The sequence below is a fragment of the Chiloscyllium punctatum genome, chromosome 2 (assembly GCF_047496795.1).
Source record: "Chiloscyllium punctatum isolate Juve2018m chromosome 2, sChiPun1.3, whole genome shotgun sequence".
Taxonomy (NCBI): domain Eukaryota; kingdom Metazoa; phylum Chordata; class Chondrichthyes; order Orectolobiformes; family Hemiscylliidae; genus Chiloscyllium; species Chiloscyllium punctatum.
Genome location: NC_092740.1, coordinates 101,479,109 through 101,503,415, shown reverse-complemented (window position 1 = coordinate 101,503,415; position 24,307 = coordinate 101,479,109). Strand labels below are relative to the sequence as shown.

Genomic DNA, 24,307 nt, shown 5'->3' with positions numbered 1-24,307 from the left:
ATGGAAAGAGGATTGGCCCAACTAATAGAAGACAGAATTGGGATAATAGGGCATTTTCAAGGTAGTAAAAGAAGGGCTGATGCCTGAAACGTCGATTCTCCTGTTCCTTGGATGCTGCCCGACCTGCGGCGCTTTTCCAGCAACACATTTTCAGCTCATTTTCAAGGTAGAGACCTGTAACTAGTGTATGTCACATGGATCAATTATGTACGATATATGTTAATGACTTGAATAAGAAATACACTATAGCTTAGTTTATGAATGACACAACATTAAGTAAGAAGCCAAAGTGAAGATGACACCTCCAGCAGAGAGATATAGACAGGTTAAGCAAGTGAGTAAAGACATGGCATATAGGATATAATGTGGGAACATGTGAGGCTAAGCACTTTGAGTGGAAGAATACAGTATCCAAATATTATTTAAACAGAAAAAAACTGCAGAAAGCTACAACATGGGAAATTTAGGAGTCCTCATGCATAAATCACAAAAAGCAAGCATGCAAGTTTAGCAGGTAATAAGGAAGGCAAATGAAATGTTGGCCTTTATTTAGAAGGAAATGAGATGAGTATAAAAATTGATACGTTTGCTAAAACTATGCAAGCTACTAATTAGACCACACCTGAATACTGTGAATAGTTTTGGTTTCCTTATCTAAGGAAAGATATACTGGCATTGGAGGCAATCCAGAAAAGGTTTGCTAGATTGATTCCAGTACAAGAAGACCTGCAAGAAGAGATTGAGTACGTTAGGCCTGTACTCATTTGAGTTTATAAAAATTCAGAGGCAGCTTTATTGGAACATACAAGATTCTTAAGGTTCTTCACTATGTATTTGTGGAAGATTCTAGGACCATAAAACATAATCTCAGAATAAGGACTTCAGCCAAAAATGAAGAGTAATTCCTTCTCTCAGAGGGCATTAAATCTGTGGAACTATTTGCTGCAAAGGGCTGTATAGGCTGGGTCATTAGGCATATTCAAGATTGAGATAAATTTTTAATCAGTAAGGGAATCAAGAGTTATGGGAAAAGGGAGGAAGTGGAGTTGAAGATTATCAGGTCAACCATGATCTCTTTGAATGGCAGAGACAACTCAATATTCAAAATGGGTTGTATTGGAGACATTAGAGTTGGTTTGAAATTCTCCTTTAAGCCAAACTTTTGCCTGCAGCAACAAAGACTTTTGATAGTGGTGATGGGGGTTGGGAGGGAGGAGGTGTAGGTATGCATGGTGTTCAAATCAACAGTTCAGATTTAATGAGATATTTCAAAGGAAGCGAGGTAAGTCTTTTTCTGTTCCATCCTGTGGCAGTCTTTCTCTGACTATTAATTCAAAATCTAATGCCTGTAGATCTTTTATAATCGAAAGAGTTGTACCACGTGACTGCTCTCTGAGAGCTGCTTAGACTCCGCTCCTCCCAAGAAACAATTTGTGTTCTTTAGATGTTTTAACAACTGCTGGCTTGTGACCTTTGCTTTGAAAAGTGGTTTTTATTTAAAAGTTTCTGACATGCACATATATGCCAGAGTTATCTGTGCATAAATTAATAGCTGTGTGTCTTATGTTACAACATGCCTCAAAAGAATTTCATTAAAGTTTGGAATGTGCTAAAGCAGCAAAGGATGCTATATAAATTGAAGTAATTATTTTCTTTTGTCCCTATTTATCCTGCTCATTCATTGTAACTTTGAAAACATTAAGAAGACAAAACTTAAAAATTGTTAAGAGGAGAACTCTGCAGCCCTTGCTCTGAACTTACAGCAAATAGCCTGCAAACCTGCATTTAATTTCACCCCATATAGCTTGAGGGTGAGGTTTTAAGGTGCATAGGTTGGTTTTTAGCATTGCCAATGAATACTTGAACTTGACCAATGAATCTGGGAGCGGCATGATTCTTTATAAGTCCACTGACAGGTGGCTTGGTAACCAGAGCTAAAGGTTCTACATATATATTAGGCTACATATATTTTCTCTAAATTGGCAGTCTAAAATTGGCTGTTAAGCGTACTGGTAGAACTCTCTGCAAATTGCATTATCATGCACCAACACAACCCTTACAGCCTTTGGACTTATCAATTGTTTTATTATTGTGTGTGGGGATGTCAAAAAAATCAAAGAGACCACTCCTTAAATCACTTTCAGTTTTGTCTGCTCACCCCCGGAGTGGGTTTAAAATTGAGAGAAGATTTTATGTAATTATTTATTACATTGGTTTAGACTCTAACTGGATGTAAGCTGAAGTCAAATCAACAGGCGGCATGGTGGCTCAGTGGTTAGCATTATTGTCTTATAACACCAGGGACCTGAGTTTGATTCCAGCCTTGGGTGATTGTGCAGAGTTTGTATATTCTTCCCACATTTGCACGGGTATTTAGCGGTGCTCCAGTTTCCTCCCACATTCCAAGGTTAGATGATTTGGCTATGTCAAATTGTTCATAGTGTGCAGGCTAGGTGGATTAGCTATGATAAATGTGAGGTTACAAGAATAGGGTAGGGGGCTGAGTTAGGGTGGGAGGGTCTTTGGAGGGCCAGGGATTCTTTATGGGTCAAATGATCTCTTTCTACAGTGTAGGGATTCTGTGATTCAAATATATTTCAATAAAAAGGTTACGACTGTTGCTATGGAGGAAGCAACACTGATGTATGACAGTTTTCCTGAAGATGTGCATTGCAAAGTTGTCATGATTTGGAAACGCCGGTGTTGCACTGGGGTGTACAAAGTTAAAAAATCACACAACACCAGGTTTAATTGGAAGCACTAGCTTTCGGAGCACCGAAACAGGCAACAACCATCTGATGAAGGAAGGGTGCTCTGAAAGCTAGTGCTTCCAATTAAACCTGTTGGATTATACCTGGTGTTGTGTGATTTTTAACATTGCAAAGTTGGAGTGTCTTTGGGAGGATGCTTCTTCCCACAACATCCCACTTCACTTTGTCCAGCTTTAACCCATTAGAAGGATCGAAGATAGGGCAGATTAGAAAGGCAACAATAGTAGCTAAATATCAATGCATTGCAAGGCAAAAGTAAGGACTGCAGATGCTGGAAATTAGAGTCGAGTGTGGTGCTGGAAAAATACAGCAGGTCAGGCAGCATCCGAGGAGCAGGAAAGTCGATGTTTCAGGTTAAAGCCCTTCATCAGTACAGTGCAATCTGGTTTGTCACTCTATATTACCTTCTAGCTCATATATGGATAGAGCAAAGGAATGGAATGGCCAAACAGACAGCTCAGTGTGGCTTCCAGCCCCACTTGTGACAGCTCTGCATGTCCTCCCTCAGGAAGTTTTCAGTATTACTGCACTTTCTCATGATCTTTCCAGACTAATTTCTGTTGTATTCATGCATAACTTATAAGAACAGTAGGAGTAAGTGTTGTGAAGATTTGGATAGCCCGAGTAACTATAGGCCAGTGAGTCTCACTTCTGTTGTGGGCAAAGTCTTAGAGAGAATTGTAAGGGATAGGATTTATGAACATCTGGATAGGAATAATGTGATCAAGGATAGTCAGCATGGTTTTGTGAAGGGCAGGTCGTGCCTCACAAACCTTATTGAATTCTTTGAGAAGGTGACCAAGGAAGTGGATGAGGGTAAAGCAGTAGATGTGGTGTATATGGATTTTAGGAAGGCGTTCGATAAGGTACCCCATGGCAGGCTAATGTAAAAACTACGGAGGTATGGCATTGAGGGTGCATTAGAGGTTTGGATTAGGAATTGGCTGGCTGGAAGGAGACAGAGGGTAGTAGTTGATGGTATAGGTTCATCTTGGAGCGCAGTTACTAGCGGTGTTCCACAAGGATCTGTTTTGGGACCATTGCTGTTTGTCATTTTTATAAATGACCTGGAGGAGGGGCTTGAAGGCTGGGTGAGCAAGTTTGCAGATGACATGAAAGTCGGTGGAGTTGTGGACAGCAAAGAAGGATGTGGCAGGTTACAGCGGGATATAGATAAGTTGCAGAGCTGGGCAGTAAGGTGGCAAATGGAATTCAATGTAGCTAAGTGTGAAGTCATTCACTTTGGTAGGCGTAACAAGAAGATGGATTACTGGGCTAATGGTAGACTACTTGGTAGTGTGGATTAGTGGTGCTGGAAGAGCACAGCAGTTCAGGCAGCATCCAACGAGCAGCGAAATCGACGTTTCAGGCAAAAGCCCTTCATCATATTCCTGATGAAGGGCTTTTGCCCGAAACGTCGATTTCACTGCTCGTTGGATGCTGCCTGAACTGCTGTGCTCTTCCAGCACCACTAATCCAGTATTTGGTTTTCAGCATCTGCAGTCATTGTTTTTACCTACTTGGTAGTGTGGATGAGCAGAGGGATCTTGGTGTCCATGAACACAGATCTTTGAAAGTTGCCACCCAGGTAAATAGTACTGTGAAGAAGGCATATGGTGTACTGGGCTTTATTGGTAGAGGAAATGAGTTCTGGAGTCCTGAGATCATGTTGCAGTTGTATAAGACTCTGGTGCGGCCTCATCTGGAGTATTCTGTACAGTTTTGGTCGCCATACTATAGGAAGGATGTGGAAGCATTGGAACGAGTGCAGAGGAGGTTTACCAGGATGTTGCCTGGCATGGTAGGAAGATCGTATGAGGAAAGGCTGAGGCACTTGGGACTTTTCTCATTGGAGAAAAGAAGGTTTAGGGGAGATTTGATAGAGGTGTGCAAGATGATTAGGGGTTTAGATAGGGTTGACAGTGAGAACCTTTTTCCATGTATGGAGTCAGCTGTTACTAGGGGACATAGCTTTAAATTAAGGGGTGGTAGGTATAGGACAGATGTTAGGGGTAGATGTTTTACTCAGCGGGTTGTGAGTTCATGGAATGCCCTGCCAGTAGCAGTGGTGGACTCTCCCTCTTTATGGTCATTTAAGCAGGCATTGGACAAGCATATGGAGGTTATTGGGCTAGTGTAGGTTAGGTAGGCTTTGGTCGGCGCAACATCGAGGGCCGAAGGGCCTGTACTGCGCTGTATTTTTCTATGTTTCTATGTTTCTATGAATTGGCCTGACATAGTGAGCAAACTCAGATGAAGAAGCAACAAATCTTTCTAGGAGCTGGAGCAGTTGTTAGGTCAAAGAACATGAAAACTCTGTGAACCAAAACTGAACAAAGTAAGAATATGAACACTAATTCAAACCTAAACAAAATAAAAGAATATTATAGTAGGTTCTGAGTGTAAAAGAATATGCACTGTAATTGGAGTGTAAGGAGGAGTTGGTGGTTCTGGAGGGAATTTGTATTGCAGATCTGTGTTCAGATGAAAAGTTACATGAGATGAGAAGGAGGGGTTATCTTAACATTTCTATTAAGGCCTTATCCTTTTTGTAGCAAAGCTTTGGGATGTGATTAGCTGGCACTAACCCTTTCATCCATCAAAATTGGGTCCCCAGGCTGCTGACATTGCACTTTCTGTCTCACAACATGATTTCCACATGTTACTAAGGAAAGTTATAACTCTCCTTTAGGAGAGGCAGACTGGCTTTAACAAGCAGCAGACCCTTGATTTTCTTGCCTTTCTGAAAAATAAATAGCCAATAAGCAATGTAATTAGCAACTCAATGCTCTTGTTTCAATGAGAAACATCCACCAAACTTAACATTGTACCAATAATGTAAAGGGTAGAACAGACTTCATCCACTCAAATTTTGTCAAAAATGATAATCATATTGGTAAAAACAATGACTCCAGATGCTGGAAACCAGATTCTGGATTAGTGGTGCTGGAAGAGCACAGCAGTTCAGGCAGCATCCAAGAAGCAGCAAAATCGAAGTTTTGGGCAAAAGCCCTTCATCAGGAATAAAGGCAGAGAGCTTGAAGCGTGGAGAGATGAGCTAGAGGAGGGTTGGGGTAGGGAGAAAGTAGCATAGAGTACAATAGGTGAGTGGGGGAGGGGATGAAGGTGATAGGTCAGGGAGGAGGGTGGAGTGGATAGATGGAAAAGAAGATAGGCAGGTAGGACAAGTCATGGGGACAGTGCTGAGCTGGAAGTTTGGAACTAGGGTGAGGTGGGGGAAGGGGAAATGAGGAAACTGTTGAAGTCCACATTGATGCCCTGGGGTTGAAGTGTTCCGATGTGGAAGATGAGGCATTCTTCCTCCAGGCGTGTGGTGGTGAGGGAGTGGCAGTGAAGGAGGCCCAGGACCTCCATGTCCTCGGCAGAGTGGGAGGGGGAGTTGAAATGTTGGGGCACGGGGCGGTTTGGTTGATTGGTGCGGGTGTCTCGGAGATGTTCCCTAAAGCGCTCTGCTAAGAGGCGTCCAGTCTCCCCAATGTAGAGGAGACCACATCGGGAGCAACGGATACAATAAATGATATTAGTGGATGTGCAGGTAAAACTTTGATGGATGTGGAAGGCTCCTTTAGGGCCTTGGATGGAGGTGAGGGAAGAGGTGTGGGCGCAGGTTTTACAGTTCCTGCGGTGGCAGGGGAAGGTGCCAGGATGGGAGGGTGGGTTGTAGGGGGGCATGGACCTGACCAGGTCGTCACGGAGGGAACGGTCTTTGTGGAAGGTGGAAAGGGGTGGGGAGCAAAATATATCCCTGGTGGTGGGGTCTTTTTGGAGGTGGTGGAAACGTTGGCGGATGATTTGGTTTATGCGAAGGTTAATAGGGTGGAAGGTGAGCACCAGGGGCGTTCTGTCCTTGTTACGGTTGGAGGGGTGGGGTCTGAGGGCGGAGGTGCGGGATGTGGACGAGATGCGTTGGAGGGCATCTTTAACTACGTGGGAAGGGAAATTGCGGTCTCTAAAGAAGGAGGCCATCTGGTGTGTTCTGTGGTGGAACTGGTCCTCCTGGGAGCAGATATGGCGGAGGCGGAGGAATTGGGTATACGGGATGGCATTTTTGCAAGAGGTAGTGTGGGAAGCGGTGTAATCCAGGTAGCTGTGGGAGTCGGTGGGTTTGTAAAAAATGTCAGTGACCAAAAAAATGTCGGTCGTCATTAATGGAGATGGAGACATCCAGGAAGGGGAGGGAGGTGTCAGAGATGGTCCAGGTAAATTTAAGGTCTGGGTGGAATGTGTTGGTAAAGTTGATGAATTGCTCAACCTCCTCGCAGGAGCACGTGGTGGTGCGAATGCAGTCATTAATGTAACGGAGGAAGAGGTGGGGAGTGGTGCCAGTGTAATTACGGAAGATCGACTGTTCTACGTAGTCAACAAAGAGACAGGCATAGCTGGGGCTCATACGTGTTCCCATGGCTACCCCTTTGGTCTGGAGGAAGTGGGAGGATTCGAAGCATAATCGTATCCCTCATACTTGTTCCCCAAAGTTGGCATTGGAATGGTGGCAATAATAGCTACTAGATGTTTGCAACCTATGACATTTTCAATTTATAAAATCATTGATGATGCAAGAATGTTTAAGTTTTGGACTTAAATGTGCCATTAAATTAGTGTTGAATTTGTGCTAGCATTTCATCTGAAGCAAAATCCTAAATCTGATTGTAATGAAGCAAGAATGCAACTAACTAAGGTGCCTTACACTTCATTGAAAAGAACCAAAGGTGGTATCATAATGTAGAATGAAACATTTTAATTCGTCGCTAATCTGACCAATACAGATTTTTATGTGTCAGTGTATTAAGCTGTGATTATAAATCAAGGGATAAACATATCAATGTTTGACATTTTGTGCAACCTCCAGTAATTATATATGCATATATCGTTAGTATCTCAATACTGTGGGCAGGCTGTGATGTTTTCACGTTTGGATGATAGGAAATCCTTCAAGAAACCAAGTTTCTTGAAGTACGTCAACATTTCCTCACAGGCACAGAGTACAACGACTCTTCAGTTTGCAAGAAATATTTGCACTACATTGCATACCTATAAATTGAGTGAATGCCCAATCTAACTAAATCCAAAGTGTATTGTATTTTACATTCCTGATCCAAGCTGTCAGGTGTAACACCCTAGAAATCTCATTTATAAATATTGTAAAGCCAAATTATTTTAAATTGCAATTTATGCTACGATGCAGTTACTTTTAGCACAAATAACTATGATATTAATTATGAATTAATTATACAGCAATAACCACAATCCGTTTTCCTGTACATCATTATAATTTATTTTTATTGTGCAATGTCCTAACTTAAAAGAAATTCAATCAGCCTGATAAATTAACTGAATTAATGTTTTGCTTTCCAAAGATTGAATTCCTTAGTCTGAATTAATTGCATAGCACTTTCATACTTAACTGTTATTCAAACAGTCTTAATTTGTTGTTATGTAAGCTCTCTTCCTGTCATTTCTGTTTTGTAATGCTGTGTTTCTTTATTAAAGGCAATACGGTGGCTGAATGGTCATCACTATTGCCTCACAGCACAAGGGGCCCAGGTTCAATTCCAGCCTTGGGTTATTGGAGTTTACACATTCTTCCCACATCTGCATGGGTTACCTCCCATGGTACAGGAAGTGCAGGCTGGGTGGATTAGGTATGGGAAATGCAGGGTTATGGGGTTGCGTCGAGGTGGGGTGGTCTTTGGAGGGTTGGTGTCGACTCAATGGGTCAAATGACCTGCTTCTATGCTGTTGGGTTTCTAATCTATGATTCTCAGTATCTTAGAATACAAAGCTTTGTAATCAATTTGGCCTTTTCTTCATTATTGATGCATTGGAGTAAACAAAAGTTGGGTCCAGCTATTTTAGCCTGATTTGCCAAATCTGTTGGCACACCTTAGAAATAATCGAGTGAATTAGTACCTTTATCACATTTTTCTTTAAGATCCAAACAATAACTTAGAATAGATGACAAATATTATGTTTTATGATCAACCTATAATTCTAATTCTAACCCTGTTTACTTTCAGTGTGTTAGTGAAATTAATGGAAATCCTGAACTCTTGGTAACAATGGCATAAACATCTAATATGGAGAGGTATACCGACTCTACTTACATTGCCAAAGTGCATTGCAATCCTGAGGAAATTTGCACGTAAGTACAGCTATGGTTTTTATTGAGGAAGTTTTAACTTGTTCGTCCTTATTGCCCTTGAAAATGTGATGGTAAGCAATAGTTTCTTTCCAAGCTTAGTAATGGGTGGCTTGGAGCAGAACTTGCAGGTTATAATGTTCCTATGTATCTACAGCTCTTGTCCTGTTGGAGGGTAATGATCATGGGTTTGGAAGCAACCTTTCTGCACAGTATCTTGTGGACAGCAAACTGCTACTACTGAGGGGTAACGGATGAGGGAATGGATGTTTGTTGATGAAATGCTAATCAAGCCGATTGTCTAAATCCTGGATAAGGCTGTGACAAGCTTCTTGGGTGTTGTTGGAACAGCATTCAACTAATGGGGAGTATTCTACCACAGTCCATACTTGGATCTTGTAGACAATGGACAGGCTTGTGAATTGGAGGTGAGAAATGCAGGAATGTTCTAGCCACAGTATTTATGTGGCTGGTCCAGTTCAGTTTACAGTCAATGATAACCCTCAGGATGTTGATGGTGGAAGATTCAATGTTGGTGATGCCATTGAATTACAAGAGGTGATGGTTAGATTCTACCCTGTTGGACATTGTCATTGCCTGGCACTTGAGTGACACATATGTTAAATGCCATTTGTCAGCTCATGTCCAGGTTTTGTCAGCTCATGTCCAGGTTTTGTTGTATTTGTACATGGACTGCTTCAGAATCTGAGGAGTTGTGAATGTTGCTGAACATTGAGACATCATCAGGGATATTTATTAATGAAGCAGTTGAAGATAGTTGGGCTGAGGACATTAGCCCTGAGGAACTCCTGCAATGACGCCCTCAAGCTGAGATTATTAAACACCAAAAACAAGAATCCTCCTTTCCACCAGATCCGAGTCCATTCAAAAACTTGGAGAGTTTTTGAACTGAAAACAAAAAAATGCTGGAGATCACAGCAAATCAGGCAGCATCCATGGAGAAAAAGCAAGCTAACATTTCAAGTCTAGATGATTCTGATGATCTCCACTGTGATCTCCAGCAATTTTTGTTTTCAATGCAGATTCCAGCATCTGCAGCAAGTGGCTTCTTCATTGGAAATTTTTTTTTTCTGTTTGTTATTGACTCCAGTTTTGCTAGGGCTCCTTGAGCCATACTCAATCAAGTGCAACCTTGAAGTCAAGGATAATTACTTTCACCTTACCTCTGGAATTCAGCTCTTTTGTTCATTTTTGAACCAAAGCTGTAATGAGGTCACGTGCAAAGTGACCTTGGCAGAACCCCAATCTGAGCATTAGTGAGCAAGTTCATGCTAAGCAAATGCTGTGCAATAGCTCTGTTGATGACACCTTCCATCACATTACAGATGATCAAAAGTAGACGGATGGAGCAATAATTGGCTGAATTGGATTTGTCCTGTTTTTTGTGTACAGCACATACTTGGGCAATATTTCACATTATTGGATTATGATGAGAGGTTGTCTAAGCTCTGACTTTTTTCTCTGGAGAGAAGGAGGAAGAGAGGTGACCTGATTGAGGTATGCAAGGTAATGAGAGGCATGGATAGAGTCAATAGCCAGAGACTTTTCTGACTGGCGTGAGGGGTCATAGCTTTAAGATATTTGGAGAAGGGTATAGAGGAGACGTCAGATATAGGTTCTTTATGCTGAGAGTTGTGAATGCATGGAATGCGTTGCCAGTGGAAGTGGTGGAAGCAGATTCATTAGGAACATTGAAGCAACTGCTAGATGTGCAAATGGACAGCAGTGAATTGAGTGGTGCATAGGCTAGGTTATTTTATTTTACATTAGGATTAATCCTCTGCACAACATCATGGGCCAAAGGGCCTCTTCTGTGCTGTACTTTTCTGTGTTCTATGTTCAATGGATGATGTAATTGGCATCGCTTGATTAGGGGCAAAGCAAGTTCTGGAATTCATGTCGTCAGTACTATGGTCGGAATATTGTCAGAGCTTACGGTTTTTGCAGTATCTGGTGTTTTCAGCTGTCTGTTGATGTCATGTGGATTGAATCGAATTAGCTGAGACCTGGCATCTATGGTACTGGGGACCTCTGGAGCAGGCCAAGATGGATCATTCACTCAGATTATCACTTCAGCCTTATGTTTTGCACTGACATTCTGGGTTCCCCTTCCATTGTATATGGGGATATTTATGTAGCCTTCTCCTCTAGTGAGTTGTTTCATTATCCACTGCTATTCATGGCTAGATGTGGCATGACTGCAGAGCTTATATCTAATTGGTCAGATGCAGAATCATAAAACCCCATCTGGCATTTGATTCTTATGCTAGTTGGCATGGACATAGTTCTGTTTTGTAGCTTAAGGTCCTGTGGAAGAAGTAGATGGTAGATCCTATTTAAAGGCTCCCACAGCAGACTGTCTATCATTTGGCAGAATGCCTCATTGCCAAATCATAAAAACAAGCACCAACATGTTAGTTGGCTGGTGGTGAGAAAGGGCTTTCCATCTGATTTTTTTTCTACCCTCCCAGAGTCTCAAATGTTGCCTGTTAGGTGGTTGTTGTGGGAAACAGATTGTTGCCCTCCACTTTGTGGAATGTGACTTTCCAAAAAAAAAAGATATTTGTAGAATTGCAATGCTTTTTTTGTTGATGTTAATCTTAAGCAGCTCTATCATGCAGATCTCTGTGCTCCTAGGAACACATGGAGATGAACGTCAATTGCTGTTGGAAGACTGATCAACTCAGTGAAAAATGCCCATTGGTCTGCCTGAAACTTGCTAATCTTCCATTGCAAAAGTTGTCCTTGACTGTTTTAGATTACTACATTCCAAAGTCCAAATCTATGTGCTCCGAGAGATACACTAAAGCTCGAGGTAATTTTTGTAAAGGCACAATGTTGATTGTGAAAACCAAGAATATTAAAATTGAATCAAAGCACTTCAGAGTGCAACACATTTTACAGAAAAGAAGTTTATTTCTGGTACATTTTCGGTAATTTCTAGTTTGGTATATTTTACCCTTGAGTGATATGCCTGACATCAAATGTATATTGTGAATATTAAGATTATTGCAATCATATTGTGTCAAACATCCTGTATGGAGACAAATTGATATAAATGCCGGAGGTAACATCACAGGAGGCTCCCAAGCACTGAGGATGTCACCTAGACAGGGGACGAAACGTCTGCAACACAAATTCCCAGCTCAGCGAACAGAACCACAACAGACAAATTGAATTTTATTGTAAATTTTGTAATAATCAATTTAAACTGTTTTGTATTTTTTCTCAAATTCTATGAATAGAGTATATTTTTGGGAAAAAATAGAGTGCCTAATACCAATGGTGCAATAATTGCAGTTCAAAAAACATTTTGTACAAATTCACCTTCTTTACTCATGCAATCAAGAGTAAAGTCTAAATGCCACTAGCACATTTTAAATGTATTTATCTAATTGCAATTGCACTTTTAGAGAAACCTGTACTTTAGCCCCAAATCCTGGAGCAATTGTTAATTGATTTAAATCCCCATTCTTTATTTACCTCCCTATGTATATCATGGACTTCCCCATTTGAAATTGTGTATGCCACCTGTCTTCAGTTTCAGCTAACCAGTTCATTTCCGAAGGTCTTTTATACCGCAAAACCATCTATCCTTGCTTTATTTCATTGATACCATATCACCTTGAGCCTGAAGTTTCACCAAAATTACAAACACATTAAAACCATATAGAATGCAATTATAGTCTTGACATACGAAGGAGCCAAATATGCAGAGAATCAGAATGTTATAGGTACATGTATGTTTACTCCCCAAGTTCCTGATGGAGAAGTTAGACTTTCCATTCCTTTGATTCCCCATCCCTTCTGTACCAAGAAAGACCTTTCCCCATAGCTATCTACCTTAGCTGTTACCCTAATTTTCCAAATGTTCACAACTGCTTTTCACTTTCCATCATTTTTGTAAGAAGAGCTGCTTGCTAATCACCTGGATGTTAATACTTTTAGATTTGTTTTTGGGGCACCAGTATTGTTGATAGGGACAGGCAATGGGTGCTGACCTTAGTGGTCTTTGAGAAGTTAGTGGTGAAAGAGTCATAGGGTTTTAAATGAGCAAATCTGAAAGAATGGCACTATTGTTTCAACTCAAAGTAATGTATGACTTGTGGGGAGATTGCAGGTGATTACTACCCTCCTGTGTATTTGCTGTCCTTGTTCTTGTAGGTGGTAGAGGGTTGGAAACATTTAGAATGTGCATTTTAAGGAGCCTTGAAAAATTGCTGAAATGCACTTTTGGATGGTACCAACTGTATCTCTGTGTGCTGTTAGTAAACAGACTGAGCATCAAAATAATGGTTCGGGTGTTAATTGAGCAGGTTGCTTCCTTTAGATGATGTTAAGCTTCTTAAACTGTGCTCATCCAGGCAACTGGAGTGTATTCTATCAATTCTTGACATATGCCTTTTACTTTATGAACATGCTTTAGGAAATCAAGTGATGAGTTACCCATTGCAGAATTGGAAACCTCTGAGCTGATCTTATAGCTATAGTATGGAGTAATAAAGTCACACAGCACAGAAAAGGCCCTTTAGCCCAACACGTCTGCACCAAAATAACTACCGCTAAAGGTATGCTTATCCCAATTTCCTGCCCTTGTCCAATTTCTTTGAGTGTTATTATATTGCAAGTGCTCAATCAAGTATTTTTCAAGGTTATAAGGTTTCCAGCCTCCACTACCTTCCCAGGCAGTGCATTCCAGACTCCCATCACCCGCTGAGTGAAAACATTTTTTTCTTGAATCTCCCTTGAAGCTCCTGCTCCTTACCCTAAAACTATGCCTTCTTGTGACTGACCCCTCAACTAAGGGGAACATTTGCTCTCCATTCAGCTGTCCATATACCTCAGAATTTTATACACTCAATCATGACCCCCATTAATCTTCTCTGCTCTCAAACAATCGAAGCCTACCTAGTCTTTCCTTATAGTTTAGTTTCTCCATCCAGGTGAACCTCCGCTGTACCCCCTTGAGTGCTATCATATCCTTTTTGTGGTGAGGTGATATGGACTGCACACAATACTCCAATTGTAGCCTGATCAACACTCTGTACAGCTCCAACAGTATCTACTTGTTCTTATAATCTATGTAAAAACAGTGACTGCAGATGCTGGAAACCAGAGTCTAGATTAGAGAGATGCTGTCTGAACTGCTGTGCTTTTCCAGCACCACTCTAATCTAGACTCGTATAATCTATGCCATGACTGATGAAAGCAGGTGTCCTTTTTTGACTAACCAATTCATTTGCTCTGCTGACTTCAAGGATCTGTGAATAATTACCTAAGATCCTTCTGTTTCTCTCATTCTGCCATTCATTAAATACTGCCTTATCTTGTATATTGTTACAAAGTGCATCACCTCGCACTTATCAAAGCCATCTGCCATTGGTCTGCCCATCTGACCAATCCATCTATATCTCCCTGTAACTTACAACCATCTTTTACACTATTAATCACCCTACCAATCTTGGTCTTGTCAGCAAATTTGCTTAACGCTCCCCCCCCCCCCCACATTTTCAACTATATCATTTATGTACATAACAAACAATAAGGGTCCCAATACTGATCCTTGTGGTACACTGCTGGACACCAGCCTCCAGTCACTCAAACAGCATTCTATCATTACCCTTGGTATCCTATTACTAAGCTGGTTTCTGACCCAGTTCACCAATTTTCCCTCAATTCCATGTGCTTTCTCAATCATTCTCCCATGTGGGACCTTGTCGAAACAAGCTTAAAATCCATAAAAACTACAACCATGGAAATAAACTGAACATCATCCATAGACTTGATCACATTTTCAAAAAATTCTAACAAATTTGTTAGGTATGGCCTCTCATGCCATGCTGACTATCCATAATGAACCCATATCTTTCCAAGTAGGTCTTCAATCACTCCTCCAGCATTTTCTCCAATAATTTTCCTACATTGATCTGAGACTCACCAGTCTGTAATTCTTTGGTTCATCTCTACCAGCCCTCTTAGAACGGGAAACCTTATTAGCCATCTTGCATTCCTCTGGTGCTTCCCCACAGCCAGTGAGGAACTAGAAATTTGCGTCAGATTCCCTGCAATTTTCTGCCTCCCCGCTACCCCCCCCCCCCCCCACACACACACACAGCAGCCTGGGAGGCAATTCATCAGGGCCAGGGGATTTGTCCATTTTTAAGCCCGACAGAGCTTCCAGTACTTCATTATTTCCCACGTCAAACTGCAAGTTCCTTTTCCTGAATTTGTCTAGGACTGCAGCTGAATTGCTCCCTTTGGACTTGCTGAAAGTCTTTTTCTTCTTCCTCAGCCAGTCCTGAATTGTCAAAGACACACAGGGTTCCCTGAACTTATTATTTCTGTATTTCCCCATAGAGGGTACGTATTGGACCTGTAATGTCACCAGCTCCTTTTTGAATGCCCAAAACGATCCTACTGTAGACTTATCCACAATGAGCTGTTCCCAGTCAACTTTGGCCAGATCTTGCTTTATTTTAATAAAATCTGCCTGGCCGCCCGCCCCAGTTGAAAGCCATCTTTTGAAGGCCATCTTTTTCCATGAAGACCAGAAGGTCATTGATGAAGCAGCTACAGATATTTGGGCCAAGTACGCTGTTTAGTTTAATTCAAATTTTGTTGTTCATTCAAAAATTCATTGTGGGATATTTTGCTTATTTATTAAAAAGCACAAACAAATAATTAACAATGAAATAGAAAAATTAAATTATTACCAAGCAGACAAAAATGACAGAGTTTGCATGATCATCATTATGAATGCACTGATATTCCATTTAAAAATGTTAAAATCTAAGACAAAACTTGAAGGTCATACCTGAAATAGGAATTGTAAAATTCTGTACAAAGGCCATCCTAATCACATTTTCAATATACAGTGGAGTTTGACATTTTAAGTGTACAACTGATTCAAACACATAGGAGTTTGATATTTTAAGTATACAACATGATCATAACATGATCACCTCCAAGCTTTACCCACTAATCTCCATTCCACCAACCTTTCCCCAGTCCCATCCCCTATTTATTTCTCAGCCCCCTTCTCCTTCTCCAGTCCTGATGAATGAACAACTGCAAATATTGATTCATTGAATGAGTGAATTAACGAATGCAAGGATTGATTCATTGAATGAATGAATGTCAAATTCAGATGGTTCGGTCACCTCTGACCTGTGGAAGGAGTGGGGGAAAGCCTTCCTGCAGCTGAGACCGAACAGCGGAGGAATGCTCAACACATCTAGACAGCTGGCAAAGGACCCGGGCTTGTTAAGACAAGCATAGACACTCAATTCTCTTATTCCTCAGATGCTGGCTGACCTGTTGTGCTTTTTCCAGTGCCAATCTGCTAGAACTGTCCTGGGATTCAGTGGGCATTGGAATAATTTGATGAATGCTGCCACAATTTCTGTAGCCACTTTCTTTAAAATCTTTGGATGCAGATTCATAGGTCCTGGTGTCTTGATTCCTTTTAGTACTATTGAATTGTCACATACTTTGTCCTTCATGAATGGAGACCATTATAAGACCTTACTTCACGTTAGCATCTTGTTTATCTGATATGTTTAGAATATTAGGGTTTGGAATATTATGGTCAATAAAGTGTGGCACTGGGATAGAGATTAGTGGGTGAAGCTTGGAGGTGATCATGGAGGTGATTGTGATGGAATAGATAGGTGGGGGGGAAGAAAGATGGACAGGTAGGTCATGTCAAGATGGTGGAGTCAAGTTGGAGGGTTGAAACTGGGATGGGGCGGGTGGAGGGGAGATGTGAAATCAGGTGAATTCAGTGATGAGGCCTTGTGGTTGTAGGCTCCCGAGCAGAAGATGAGGTGTTCCTCCTCACTTTGCGGGTGGCCTTGTTCAGGTGGTGGAAGGGGCCCAGAATGGACATGTCACTGGGGGATTGAGAGGGGGAGTTGAAATGAATAGCCACAGGAATGTGGGGTTGGTTGGTGCATATGGACCAGAGATGATCCCTGAACCATTCCTCGAGTTTGCACTCGGTGTCTGCAATTTAGGGGAGACCACATTAAGAGCAACAGATGCAGTAAATGAGGTCCAAGGATATGTAATCAAATCTCTGCCAGATTTGGAATGGTCTGTTGGGGCACTGGACAGAGGTGAGAGAAGGTGTGAGCACTGGTTTTGCACGTTTTAAGGCAAAGGTGCCTTAAAGGAGAAAGGTGCCTTACTGCCCCCTCGACTGCGACCTCAACTCTTATCACCAAACCATTATCTCTAAGACCATCCACAATCTCTTAATCTCAGCCTCCAATCTCAAAGTTCTCCAACCCTATACCACCTGGTTCCATTTCTTATCCAAAATCCACAAACCTAACTGCCCCCTGATTGTCTCTGCCTGCTCCTGCCCTACTGAACTCATCTTTGCTTTCCTCGACTCTGTCCTGTATCCCTTGGTCCAGGAACTCCCAACATATGTTTGAGACACCATCCACTCCCTTCACCTCCTCTGTGACTTTGAATTCCCTGGTTCCATACATCATTTTCCCCATAGCACTCAGTCCATCTACACCTGCATCCCCCATGAGGAAGGACTAAAAGCCCTCCATTTCATCCTCTCCCATCGACTACCCAGTCCCCTCCACTAACACTCTCACTTGATTGGTGGAACTGATCCCCACTCTAAACAACTTATCTTTTCAATCCTCCCATTTCCTACAAACAAAAGGAGTGTGGCATCAAGGAGCTCTAGCAACATTGGAATCAATGCATATCAGGGGCAAACTCTCTGGCGGTTGTGGTCATACCTGACACATACCTGATTGTTAGAGGTCAGTCATGTAAGCTAAAGGACATTGCTGCAGGAGTTACTCAGGGTAACATCTTTTGACCAATCATCTTCAGCTGCTTTATCAAAGACCTTCCTTTCATTATAAGGTCAGAAGTGGAGATGTTCACTGACGATTGCACAAATTTCAGCACCATTTACAACTCCTCAAATACTGAAGTCATCCAGGTTCAAATGCAGCAAGATCTGGACAATATCCATGCTTGGGCTGGCAAGTGGGAAGTAAAATCCATGCCATAAAATGCTATGACCTTCACGAGTAAGAGGCAATCTGATCATCGCCTCTTGACATTCAACGGTTACCATTACTGATCTCCCAGTATCAACATCCAGGAAGTTATAATTGACCAGAAACTCAACTGGACTCACCACATAAACTCAATGGCTACAAGAGCAGATCAGAGGCTAGGAATACTGTGTCATGTGACTTCTGACCTTAATTACCTCAGTAAATAAAACTTTTCAGTAAAAGTTTGCATTTCCAAATCCTGCAAGGACCTTAAGTTCTCAAATCAATCCTTGGTCTTAAACTAAGATTAATTTGAATTCCTGGGCAGTAATTTTGTGTGTAGGCTCCACATATCCGCTTGCCAATTGCACCACCATCACTGCTTCTCATAAGAAAAGTGCTAATAATTACTCAAATGTCACAACTAAAATAGAATGACTATAGTCAGACCAAGTTAATGCTATTTCTAGACCTCTGCTATTTACAATTTTACACATGAGAAACACAACCTGATGGTACATCTTTATTTGAATTGTTATTAGTAAAGCAGTTATGTTGTACTGGTGTGAGTTTTATAAGTATGCTCAATTCCTGAAATAGCAAGGAACAGTTTGTGCCAGTATTCTGATCAGCTGACCACTGGAGACTCTGTACTGCAATCTTCTCCTTTCTAACTGAAATGTGTTTATCATTTTTTTGCTGATTTTAGCAGAATGATATATGTGACAACATGACCATTGTACTTTTAAATTCACAGTGCTAGAATGTGACATTCAAGTATTTTACACTAATTCAATACTTTAAATCAACAAATCAGATATTCTAATTATGAGCATAGTCTCTGTACACATAAACAGAAACAAATTATAACCTTCACTAATTTTTAAAAACTTACTTCTGTTTTCTGATATTACCTCTAATGGTTAATAAACCACACCAGCCATTAATTAAATCAAATAAAAGATTACTTTAAATATGCAACTGTATCCACCTAATGAACATCTTAAGCTAACTGTGATGATATTACCAAAAAGTGTTGCCAGCTTTTCTTTTATCTAGTTAATATAGTCATTGCAAGCAATTATGTGCACCCAAAGCAGTAAGAAAGCATTTTGCTCTTCGATGGACGCCATTGGCTCAACAGTAATTATGTTGGGATGAAATTGTACAGCCATGCTTTAAAAAAGACATTGCCCCATTTAAAATGAACACCAGCAGATTGTGCTTTCATCCCTTCAGCTAACCAGGCAGATTATGTAGTTGGTATGCCAACCAAAGATGTTTTGTTGTTGTAATTACGAATAAAATCTAAATTAAAGGGATTTTCACAGCAACTGAAGAATAATATAAGCTCAAGTGACAAGAATATATGACCAGGAAAGACAATGAATTTACAAATAAGATATATCTGAGACAGCATGTTTGAATTTTTTTTTAAAGAAATGAATGATGATGCTGATAAATTTATAGTATGTCAATGGTTTTTTTGGTAACTTCATTCATGGGATGTGGGAATTGTTGGCTAGGCTAGCATTTATGGCCTACATGTATCCTTAAAAGGTAGTGGTGAGCCAAGTTCTTGAACTTCTGTAGTTATTTTGTACATGTAGACCCCACCCCCGAATGCTGTTAGGGAATTCAAGGACTTTGACTCAATAACAGTGAAGGCACAGCAACATATTTGACATATTTCAAAGACAGGATGATGGGTAACTTGGAGGGGAACATTAACATTAGGTCTAAAAGAATAGTTGTGTAGTCAGAAATATGTTTCTGCAACCACTCAGACATTTTTCTAAGCATTACTTAAACAAAATCAAGGGCTGAATGTTAACTGAAGCAAGAAAGACCTGTTGCCATGACAAAAAGCAGATCATGAGCTCTCTGGTGTGGATGTTGGAAGAGTCAAGTGGACTGCTGTGTCATATGAACAAGGAACTAAAGTAGACCATTCAGCTCCTCAACTTTGCTATCATGGCCGACATGATTGTAACTTAAAATCCACCTTCACACCTCCCTGAATAAACTTTCATCCTCTCACGTAATAGGAATCTATCTATCTCTGCCTTAAAAATATTCAAAGATTCTTCTTGGAAAGCTGGAGGAAGCAGAGTTCCAAAGACTCCCAACATTTTAAGAGTTTTGTTTTGCCTCAACTCTGCTTTAACTGGGCAAAACCTTATTTTTAAACACTTAGAGTCATAGAGTCATAGAGATGTACAGCATGGAAACAGACCCTTTGGTCCAACCTGTCCATGCTGACCAGATATCCCAACCCAATCTAGTCCCACCTGCTAGCACCTGGCCCATATCCCTCCAAATCCTTCCTATTCATATACCCAACCAAATGCCTCTTAAATGTTGCAATTGTACCAGCCTCCACCACTTCCTCTGGCAGCTCATTCCATACACGTACCACCCTCTGTGTGAAAAAGTTGCCCCGTAGGTCTCTTTTATATCTTTCCTCTCTCACTCTAAACCTATGCCCTCTAGTTCTGGACTCCCCGAGCCAAGGGAAAAGACTTTGCCTATTTACCCTATCCATGCCTCTCATAATTTTGTAAGCCTCTATAAGGTCACCCCTCAGCCTCTGACGCTCCAGGGAAAACAGTCCCAGCCTGTTCAGCCTCTCCTATCCTGGCAACATCCTTGTAAATCTTTTCTGAACATCTTTCCAATAGGAAGGAAACCTGAATTGGATGCAATATTCCAACAGTGGCCTAACTAATGTCCTGTACATCTGCAATATGACCTCCCAACTCCTGCACTCAATGCTCTGACCAATAAAGGAAAGCATACCAAATGCCTTCTTCACTATCTTATCTACCTGCGACTCCACTTACAAGGAGCTATGAATTTGCACTCCAAGGTCTCTTTGTTCAACAACACTCCCTAGGACCTTACCATTAAGTGTATAAGTCCTGTTAAGATGTGCTTTCCCAAAACGCAGCACCTCGCATTTATCTGAATTAAACTCCATCTGCCACTTCTCAGCCCATTGGCCCATCTGGTCCAGATCCTGTTGTAATCTGAGGTAACCCTCTTTGCTGTCCACTACACCTCCAATTTTGGTGTCATCTACAAACTTTCTAACTGTACCTCTTATGCTCACATCCAAATCATTTATGTAAATGACAAAAAGTAGAGGACCCAGCACCGTTCTGTGTGGCATTCCACTGGTCAGTCTGATAAACAACCCTCCACCACCACCCTCTGTTTTCTACCTCTGAGCCAGTTCTGTATCCAAATGGCTAGTTCTCCCTGTATTCCGTGAGATCTAACCTTGATAATCAGTCTCCCATGGGGTACCTTGTCGAATGCCTTACTGAAGTCCATACAGATCACATCTACCGCTCTGCCCTCATCAATCCTCTTTGTTCCTTCCTCAAAAAACTCAATCATTTGGTGAGACATGATTTCTTGCGCAAAAAGCCATGTTGATTATCCCTAATCAGTCCTTGCCTTTCCAAATACATGTACATCCTGTCCCTCAGGATTCCCTCTAACAACTTGCCCACCATGAAGTCATGCTCACTGGTCTATAGTTCCCTGGCTTGTCCATACCACCCTTCTTAAACAGTGGCACCACATTAGATAACCTCGAGTCTTCCGGCACCTCACCTGTGACTATCGATGATGCAACTATCTTAGCAAGAGGCCCAGCAATCACTTCTCTAGCTTCCCACAGAGTTCTAGGGTACACCTGATCAGGTCCTGGGGATTTATCCACCTTTACCCATTTCAAGACATCCAGCACTTCCTCCTCTGTAATTTGGACATTTTGCAAAATATCACCATCTATTTCCCTACAGTCTATATCTTCCACATCCTTTTCCACAGTAAATTCTGATGCAAAATACTCATTTAGTGTCACCCCCATTTTCTGCGGCTCCACACAAAGGCTGCCTTGCTGATCTTTGAGGGGCACTATTCTCTCCCTAGTAATCCTTTTGTCCTTATTGTATTTGTAAAAACTCTTTGGATTCTCCTTAATTCTGTTTGCCAAAGCTACCTCATGTCCCCTTTTAGCCCTCCTGATTGCTTTCTTATGTATACTCCTACTTCATTTATACTTTTCTAAGGATTAACTCAATGTATCCTGTTTCACAATTTCGCATAGTATGCTCCATTTGCCAAATTTTTGTCCATTCAATTAACCTAATTATGTCTGTTTGTAGGTACCTTGTGTTCTCTTCATAACTTATTTTCCAATAATCTTTGTGTCATCACCAACTTAGGCAACCATAGGCCTAAGTCATATTTATATAAGTTGTAACAGTTGAGGTCCCTGTAGTGATCCATGTTGTACACCATTCATTGCATCTGTTCAGACTGAAAAGGACCAACTTATTCCTATTCTCTACTTACTTTTAGCAAGCCAATGTACTACCTACTTAATCACAAGCATTTATTTTCCACTATTACCTCTGTCAAATGATTTTGAGAAATCAACCCTTTTGTCCATAGCACATCACTTTCCCAAAAAGCTCCAATAGATTGTTTAAATCAGGGGTGAGTCAACTTCCACAGAATGCAACCTTTTCCATGGTCTTATACACCAGCTTTTATGCATTAGCCGATCACGTTTCTGGTCAATATTTTCACATAAAATTTTGATGGTATTGTGTTTGTAAATGGTAATGCTGTTGAATGCAAGACTTTTGAGCACTCAAGTGTTAATTATTCTTTTTGAGCATAAACCTCAAGGTTTTCTAGGCTAACTTTATAATTATTATTATCTGAGGAGTTGAATATGATATGGAATACTGCAATCATCAGTGATTAACTCCACATTTTGAATGTAGAGGTCATAAATAATGCAGTTGAAGATGGTTGGGTCCAGGGCTTCTCTGAGGAACCTCCGTAGCATAGTCCTGAAGCTGAGATCATTGGCCTCCAGCAACCACACCATCTTCCTTTTGTAAGTTGTGACTTCAAGTGGTGGATACGTTACTTTAAATCCTAATGACTTAAATTTTACTAGGGCTCCTTGGTGCAACACTCAGCCAAATGCTTTGATGTCAAATCACTCCCATTTCAACCTAGAATTCAGCTCTCTTTTTTTCAACCGCCAAACCTCAAGCAAATCATTGTTCATAGCAAGCTGCCCGGCACTCAGGACAACTCCATACAACCCTGTCATGGTAGGTAGCAAGACATGTCAGAGTGTGGACATAGATACCACCATTACACGTGGGGACACCTCCCACCTTGTACGTGGCAGGTACTCATGTGACTCAACCAATGTTGTCCATATTATATGATGCAGGCATGGTACATTGGGGAAACCGAGCAAACGCTACGACGACGGTTGAATGGGCACCGTACAACAATCAACAGACAGGAGTGTTCCCTCCCAGTTGGGGAACACTTCAGTGGTCCAGGACATTCGACCTCTAACCTTCGGGTGACCATCCTCCGAGGTGGACTTCGGGACAGGCAGCAGCGAAAAGTGGCCAAGCAGAGGTTGATAGCTAAGTTCGGTACCCATAGGGAGGGCCTCAACCGGGACCTTAGGTTCATGTCACATTACAGGTGACCACCATTGCACTATATACACATATAGACACTCCTACACACACATAGAGTCACTCACACACATCCTTACAGACACGCACACTCCCACATCCACTCAGGCATCCTCTCAGAGATTTAGATCACACTGCACTCATGCACACATATATACACTCTCTCTCACAGACACTCACAACACTCCCACCACAGACACGCACACACAGACAAAGACCCACATGCACACTTATATTTTGTGGGGTGAATTTGTACTTGCAGAGTTACATTGTACTTTGCTCAAAAACTGCATGAATTCATGTAAAACTCTGAGCTCAAACACTTAATGAATTCATATAAAACTCTGTTTTCTCACTTTTTAGATTAGAATCAATCTAAACATCTAAACATTGCATAGACAGAGAACACAGGATCTAGCTAACGCCCATTGGAAACAGCTAACCTGAGAATGCAACTTTTAAAAAAAGGTTTTGTTATTTACACATGAAAAAAGTGAAACTATCATGGTATTCAAACAGATGAAAGACTCAACAGATAATCAAGGTATTTTTCAATGTATAATTTCAGTTACATCACACTGTAAAGTTTTGCTATAGATTCTGTGTCTTAGAATTGTGTCCTCCACTATCACCTGATGAAGGAGTGGCGCTCCCAAAGCTAGTGCTTCCAATTAAACCTGTTGGACTATAACCTGGTGTTGTGTGATTTTTAACAATGTTGGAGCTGTACTGGAACAAAATGGCCAGAAAAGCAGTTAGTTCTGGGTCACAAGTCTTCACCAGGGTCTAGGA

General features: G+C 41.2%; 1 long non-coding RNA gene across 1 annotated transcript; it reads left to right on the top strand.

Moving 5' to 3' along the window:
• Positions 1–8,849: 8,849 nt before the first annotated feature.
• On the top strand, positions 8,850–23,977 carry LOC140493420 (uncharacterized). Its single transcript, XR_011963672.1, has 3 exons — positions 8,850–8,934; positions 13,379–13,520; positions 23,257–23,977. It is a non-coding gene; the product is annotated as an uncharacterized lncRNA (long non-coding RNA).
• The last annotated feature ends 330 nt before the right edge of the window (positions 23,978–24,307 follow it).